Below are 8807 nucleotides of genomic sequence, written 5' to 3'. Positions count from 1 at the left end.
TCTGCAGCCCTTGTGATTCAATAGACTGATATTGGGGACAAGGGATAGAATAAGGACAATGTGTCAGGAGAAGTCGAGGTAACTAAGGTGGACAAAGGTAAAGGCATAGTTGATCCAGCAATTGCCACTCCTCTAGTTACAAGGGTCTTGCCTTAGATTTCGATAAATCTTGATGGCTCAATTGATCTTGGGAAAATGTCTCCCAAGGAGAAGCTTATGCTTGCTACTGCAGTGTAAGCTCAAGCCAGTCAAGATTTTGTAAAATCAAAAAATGAAGACAAAAAGCTAATTTTGATGTCTATAGATGTTTTGCAAAAGGTGGCTTCCAATGTACAGTTAGATTCAAAGCACAACCCCTTTGGTAAATTATTACAATTGATTAATAGTGTAGATACTGTTATTTAAAGGAACCGGTTGAGAAGGGGGGGGGGGGGGGTTGAATCAATATTAACAACAAACTGGAATCTTAAACCAAACATATCAATACTTCACCAAAACAAATCATAACTAGTACCGGTAGCCACTGAAATCAATCTGCTAATCAAATTTATCAAACTTCTCATTTAAGTGTTCCATATCATGTATGCAATAAAAAGATATCAACTTAACACAAAAACAAATCAATCACCATATGAACACTAGGATTTTCACGTGGAAACCCAAATGTGAAAAACCATGGTGGGAATTAGTACCCACAAGATTTGCACTCTTTCAAAATGTGCCCTGTTAGGAGCCTAGCCTAGTTAGGAGCTTACAATGATGCCCTGTTAGGAGTCACCCGGTCAAGGGATTTACAATATGAGCTCTATTAGGAGAAACCTCACAGGTGGATTTAATCTCAAGTTGTTGAGCTACCCAGTTAAGGGATTTACATGAATAAGGCATGTTAGGACCTACCTAGTTAGGGGATTTTGAATCTGCTGCAACTGTTAGGGAACAATAGATGAATGATATGGAAATAGAACTTTTTGCTTGCTTGTTCAGATCTACTTCAGCTCCAATTGCTTCACTCTTGCATACACACACCTCTGTTTTGGCTACACACTCTTTTCTCATATTACCGACACAATAAACTTCATCAAAACTGACCTAAATACACTTTACATCTTTGTCGGTTACAAAACCCTAGATACATCAAGATTCAAATAAATTTTCATCATAGATCATCACAGATCATTAAAAAACATCATACAGATCATTAAAACAAATATCAAGACAATTACAACCATTGAATAATCATAACATGACACCCCACATCGATCTGATAAGCAGTCAAACCCTTAAAACATTCTTCTATGCTCTTCGTTGTTTCCCAAGAAATCCCATCCTTAATCACACCAAAATAATATTTTAATTTCTCACACGGGTTGTGACACATCACCATCAAGTTATGAACATGATGAAATTCACCGCCAAACCATAAAGCATCACCAGTTAAGAGATCTTGTTACCGGTTCTAAAACAGTGCTAAAACCCTACTGAAAATACAACAGTAAATTACAAACATGACTTCCAGTCATTCAAATATGATGTGGTTCTGGTCAAAGACTTATTACAATGATATAAACACATGTTTCAAATTGCAACACCTAATTCCTCATCAATCTTCAAAACCAATTGCTTAAGTATAACATTGTTTCATGTTTACCTGTTAAAGTCCTATTTGCCAGTTTTCTTTCAACTGCACAGTTCATCTCACCAACTTAATCCATTACCAGTAAACCTAGATGATAAAGTAATCAAGAATAAATAGGATAGAACATAGTAAAACAAATTTACCATCAATGACAACACAAATAACTGATCATCAAGTCACCAACCAACATCTCATCTATACCCATCGTTCAACACAATGTCATCATTCTCCTCATCATATCAACTATATCATCACCAAAAGTCCTTATACCTGTATATCAACATCATCATCAATTATGCCAATCATGCCAACAAATACCATTTTTGATTCTTTGCAGAAGGCGGCTACTCATAAAGTTTTCGACAGATTTAAGGAAGTTAGAAAATAGACATTCCCGAGAATGATTGAGATGATAGGGTAACGTTGAATAAGAGATTGCAAACTATTTCTGACACATTGTTAGAAGCCAGTAAATTGTATAAATCTTGTCTTATTTTGTCCAAATTCACTATTGATATTGATAAATAAATAAGTGGCTGCTAGGGTAGGCTTGCTAGTATCTCACAATGTTTTGACCCTAATGTAGCATTAACTAGAAGCATCAAAGGACAGATTATAGCCTTAAATGATCAAATCTCAAGCCTTCAAGCGAATAAGGAGAAATTTTTAAGGAAAGTGGGTGAACTCCAGAATCTGATTGTCATCCACTTAGACACCATGCTAAGTAATAAGGTAGACTGTATGAAGGAAATGACTCGGCCTGTACCATTAGACTTGAGGGAATTAGAAATTCATGCTACAGTGTTTAATGCATTTATCACAATTTTGGATAACCTAAAGAGTGGGTGGGAAACTCACCTGGGATTTTTGAAGACTACTTATGCTGACCTCTTCAAGTATTTATAAAATGTTTGTCATATGTATAACAATTTTGGGCAGCACCCCATCTTTGGCATTGCTGTCAAAGGGGGAGAGGTGAGGTGAAAAATGTACAGACTAATTGTGTATAGAGTGTACAGTTTGGTGATGCAAATTATTGATCTAAGGGGGAGATTCAAAATTCTTTTAATCCTTAGAATTCTTTTATTCTTTCATCCAGTGTACAGGTTTCAACAATTAGCCATTTTCATAGGTGTTGTCATCAATGCCAAAGGGGGGGATTTTTGGCAATTGACACTCATCCAGTGATTTCAAATGACGTTCGGTAATTGCATATTTGTCTAGGGTTGTCATTGATGGCAACTCTTCCTGGTGATTCAATGTGGCAATCCTGATTCATCTTATCGTGAAGCTAGAGTTAACCGGTAGGCAATTAACTAGTAAAACAAGGTATGTGAGTAATGTTTGATCCGAAATAATTTTTGATGATTGGGGTGTTTTTGGTAATTGTTTTTGTGATCTCAGTAATTGGGAAGAACCTTAGGAAGTCTGTGATCATAATATTTTGGTCCAATTCTATGTTTTGTTCAAGATTGAAGCCGACTTGGAGCTACACATTACACTTCTTGAAGTCGACTTGAAGGAGATTGCTTTTGTGTTAAGATCGGATAAATAAAATCGATTTGGCGATTGATTTTTGGTGTGTTAGAGTTGTGGTGATCCATTTTGGTGTGACTGAGCATAGTTTCACGTGTGCACTTTGCTTTTAGACCAACCGATAGCTGACTAAGACAGAAACAGAGTATTCAGGAGAGCAAAGACACTCAGAGATTCAATTCTTAACTGGAACTCATTCTTGCATAGTCAAATGCTAATTGAGAGTTCATTTTATTGTATTTTTCTCATTATAATCAAATTGTAAGTCAGTAAGACTTCCCTAAAGGTTGTAGCCTTCCGGGCAATTGTAATTGAGCAGTGAGCTTGAATGTAAGTGCATTCCTCATCTATGTAATATTTATGTACTCTTGGCCATAGTATATGAATATTTTGGGTTCTAACCCCACCGTGGTTTTTCCCTTTCTGGGTTTCCACACAAAAATTCCAGTGTTGTGGATTTGTGTATTTTGTTGCGTGTTTATATTCTTTTTTGTTATGCATTTCTAACCAGTGGATAAAGAGTAAGTTTGAGGATTTGATTTCTGGTAGATCACTGATTCACCCCCCCTCTCAGTGATCTCTGATTCTAACAGCTAGGATTAATGATTTTGAAAATTATTTAGATAAATTATTGTCAACATCAACAAGCTCATACATATCATCAGAATCATTAGGATCAACATTGTTATCATGATTAACATCATCATCCATTTCTTCATCAAGATTAACAAAAATAGGATCTCTAATATGAATAGAACATGAACCTTCATCTTCTTATGCATTTTTAATCTTGGTGATTAAGGTTGAACCTCCTCCCTAAGGTTAGGCAAAGGTTGGACAAATGAGATGAAGTCAACATTTGGTGTCTTTGAGGAGGAAATAGGTTGAGAAGCAAGTTCACAAGCATTACCATGACATCTCCATCGGTGTTCTCTCACACAACGGTTTATTTTAGTTTTAGCCAAGGGTTGTGAAGGTTTAGCATCAATGGACACATACTTCTTTTCTTACTTTAAAGGAAGAGGAATGGGAGAAGCTTTATTAGGTTGAGAAATAGAAGATGTAAGGCACTTCCCTTTATAAGATGTAAGAGACATGACTCCAACATATATAGGAGGAATATAAGGTGTAGGGAGTATACCAGGTCCATCACGGGGAGGAATAGGTCTAGGATCTCTAGGATTACTCAAAGATAAGATCATCTCATTCTTCCACTTTTGATAAGATAGAAAGAGAGCATCACTTTGAGGCTTAAGAGGATCAAATTGTTTAGGCCAAAAGTAATCAAGGGTGATATATCCACGCTTAACCATGGGTTGGTACATGATTTGATTAATTGTTATGATATTTTTATTATGAGGGAATTTTAAACATTTATGAATAGTATAAGGGATCACTTTCATGGAAGAGAGCCAAGGATATTCCAACTTTATACGAAATTGATCCGATGTAGGAATGATAACAAAAGTCACATCTAAGCACTTAGTACCAACCTCGATGGGAAGAGTAATATAACTAATAGCAGAGAAAGAGAAACCATCATACACCTTGACCACTAAATTATATTTATCATATGTTACTTGATGCAATTGTAAATTATAAAGATGTTCTTTAGTGATCACATTCACCATACACACTAGATCAACAAGCACTCCTCATGAGAGTTTGTCTTTGATCTTCGTAGTGATATATTATGGGCCATTATGTGCATCAATAGTCTTGTTAGGATCAAAGTTAATACATAGGTCCTTAGGAGGTGTAGGTTTATCAACAAGATTAACAATATTATTGGACTCAATGCCAAGGTCTTTGAGAGAAAAGTCAAGAGGCTCAGACTCAAACACATTAGTAAAATGGAAAGGCAAAGGATTAATAAAGATTTGAAGGTTTTGATTAGGAGGAGCTATGAATTTGTTTCCTTTGTCATTCACACTAACTACAAATGTGGTATTGTTATCAATAAAATCTTGAATCATACTCCTTAAAGTATAACACTTGTCAGTATCATGATCGAGTTGACGTTACTATTGGAAAAAGGAGGTGTCAATTGGTCGGATGGGAAAAAGTTTCAACATGTTTTTATTTATCCATTATGTCATTATGCTATGTGAAGAGGAGTAAATTATTTTATAAAGTATTTGGATAAAGGGGCTACACCTGTTGTCATGACTGCTACTTGAGTATTGATGTCATCATTGATATTGATGCATCCCTTGTTCAATTTAAACTTCGCAAAGGATTGTTGAGCACTCTCATTCTTATCAACTAGAGCCATTGAAAGAGATGATTCAAATTGACTCGCTTGAAGCTGATAATTATGAAGCACCACCCACAACTATGTAAATGAAGTGAACTTAGAAAAGAGAAGTTTATCCCTAATGTCTTTTGTAAATTAGCAATAAAAATTCTTTAAACATCATGACCGTGCATAGGATAAGCAATTTTAGTACACAAATGCTTATACCTACCAATAAAATTAGTCATGTTTTCTTTAACACCTTGCTTACAATGAATCAAATCAATGAAAGTAATTTTAGGATGAATATTATTATGAATTTGTTGAATGAAAACATTAGCTAATTGTTGAAATTATGTAGTAGTATAAGGAGGAAAAGAACAATACCATTACAAAGCTTTATCCCTAAAGGTTTGAGTAAACAATTTAGCCATAAATCTTTAATCATGTGAAAAGTTACTACACAAAGTTTGAAATGTTTTCACATGAGTCGAGGGATCACTTTTTCTATTGTAGAGCTCCAACTGAGGGACTTCCATATGTTGAGGAGGGATAACACAAACAATGTCATTGGATAATGGGCTCACTACATAAAATGTGGGTACATTAAACTTGGATTGGGTAATGGAAGCCAATTGTTGTTGTAGGGATGAAATTATTTGTGAGTTATTGATTGTATCTTTAATGAATTGATTTAAATTGGAAAGATTGGATTGTTATGGAGGAGTAACATTGTTGTATGTAGGTTGAGGTTGAGAGTAAGGAGGTGGAACGCAATGATATGTAGGTATGGGAGATGATTGGATCACAAATGAAAACTCGTGAAAGGAGGTATAAAAGAATTTTTATTAACAATGTTTCCCCATTGACTAACATGTGTAGGATTAACATTTTGTGTGGAATTTGTCATGATAGAATATGTGAATGTAGGCACACTAGGAAATGATGTAGGCATAGGAATGGAATGATTGACTTGACTAGTGGTTTGAGCATAACCAACGAATTCAACATAACTTTTAGTAGGTATGATATTAGTATCAACAATATGAGCTAAGCCACACAATAAATCAACACTAATTTTATCACTTCTCTCCATTCTTTTTAATCCTTCAATAAATGGGATTGCCTCACTTTTTGGGTATTATTGACTCATCCATTGTTGAAGATTATCCAATTCATTGTCAATCTTCTCCAATTGGTCAATGGTAACTCTAGTTAGTGATTTATTGACATCATGAGAACTATGAAAAGAATGGGGAAATGACATCATTTGTTGCATTAGAGGAACCACCAACATTCTCATGAAATAAGTTATCCAAATTAGGCTCCATATCCTTAGTAATTAAACCTTGGAAAAACTTGATTCTATAACTTCTTCTCACATAAATATTGTAGGAAGGGCTAATGGTAACAAAACTCATGCACAAAAGAGGGAAAATTGATTTTGAAAATTGTGATTAAACAATGAATTTTTTTTGTTAAAAGTGATTAATTAACCAATTAATTAAGCAATATGATTTATGAATCTAAAAGAAAAATTCCTCTAAATCCTAGCATAACATATCATAAAGATCAGATCTGAAATTTTAGATTTGAAAAATTATGCAACCCACAAGAAAATTTCAAAATTATAAATTAGGGTTTTGTGTGAAATCAACCTCTAAATTTATGTAATTCAATTGAAAATAAGCTCTAGGAGTGCAAATTTGAATTTTAAATTGCATAAATAATCATATTTAAAATAATTAACCCAAATTAAGCAACTCACAAGTTCAATTTTAGAATTATAAATTAGGGTTTGTATGAATTTAACCTCTAAATTTATGTAATTCTATTGAAAATTAAACTTGTAAATTTGAATTTAAAAATGCCTAAACATCATATCTAAGAACATAAATTAGAAATTAAGGTTTAAGATGTCAGGTTCACCAAAATGTTTTGGTGAAATATTAGGGTTTCATCATAAAATGTAGTAAAACCACTGTTTTTTACTTAATTGCCATTGCATTGGGGAAAGATGGAATTTGATAGATATATATACAGTGTTTCCTATTTATTGGACATTTATGTTTTTAGATTTGTGTTTTTTCTTGTGGGTTGTTTCTTTATTTTATTTTTTATTTGTAGGTGTGTGGGGATAGGTTTGCATTTTTTTTTTGAATAAAAGGGGTAAAAACTTTATTGAAACATAGACACAAAAATTACAAGGAGGGCCCAAGCCTCCGACCAAGCTCAGTCAACATCATTACTATCCATATCCTTAGCAAAAATCTTCTGCAAGACCTCGTAGGAATCCAGGGAAAGATGCTCCTAACCTTCAATTTTCCAATCACTGTCATGTTTCGAAGCCCACTTAGCCAAACAATCAGCTACTCTATTCCATTCACGAGGAATGTGGATGAAGGACACCTGCTCCATTAAAGAACTAATTTGAAGAATCTGATGAACTATCCCTGCCAGTTGCCAATGAATCCCACTCACCTTCTTCTCAGTCAACAAATTCACAATAATTTGTGAATTTGATTCATAGATAACCTTCCTTCTACCCAACTCCCAAGTCCGCTCCAGGGCATAGAGAATAGCAAGTCCCTCCATAAAATCATTAGATTGCCCCCCTTTATGCACTGAAAAGAAGAAAACCACCTCCCCCAAACAATTCCTACCAACACCTCCAACCCCTGTCGGGCCTGGCTTACCCCTGGAGGAGCCATCAATGTTAATCTTGACAATCTCATCCTGGGGGGGTCTCCACCTTCCCACCCTTTGGACCTTATTCATAACACACCTACCTCTTTTGACACAAGTGGAGGCAGGAGACAACTCCTACCAACCAAACCTAGTCACGATATCTGCCTCATCTCTATCCAAAGGAAAATTCACCTCACATTTAGCTTCCACCGTCTCCCGAATCATAACCATGATTCTATTCCACACTTGTTGCACCAACAGTCTGGCCTCACAAAAGATCCTTTTGTTCATCTCAAGCCAGATTTGCTAGAGAATGAAGATGGGCCCAATATACCAGATTGTCTGGAGGAAGGGGGACAAGATAGGAGGTCTGCCCAAACTGCTCCAAAACTCCACCAGAGAGTCTGCATGAACACAAGGACACTTCCACGCCTCCCACCAGTAATGCCAAATAAGAATAGAGAAGGGGCATCTGAAGAATATATGTGAGGATTCTTCCTCCCCATTACCACACAAAGCACAAATCGAAGGCCCCAAGAAACCCCGCTTGTGAATATTATCCCAAGTTAGGCATCTATTCAAGGCCAGAGTCCAAGCGAAGCAGTTGCACTTTGGCCAAGAAGAATTGTTCCAAACCTGTTTCCACCAGTGCACCTCTCTTCCCTCCAATCTTCGGTTCAACAGTTCCTTGTAACCACTAGCTATAGTAAA

The sequence above is a fragment of the Cryptomeria japonica genome, chromosome 10, assembly GCF_030272615.1.
Source record: "Cryptomeria japonica chromosome 10, Sugi_1.0, whole genome shotgun sequence".
Classification (NCBI taxonomy): domain Eukaryota; kingdom Viridiplantae; phylum Streptophyta; class Pinopsida; order Cupressales; family Cupressaceae; genus Cryptomeria; species Cryptomeria japonica.
The sequence above is the reverse complement of the archived record's forward strand: the minus strand, read 5'-3'. Positions refer to the sequence as shown.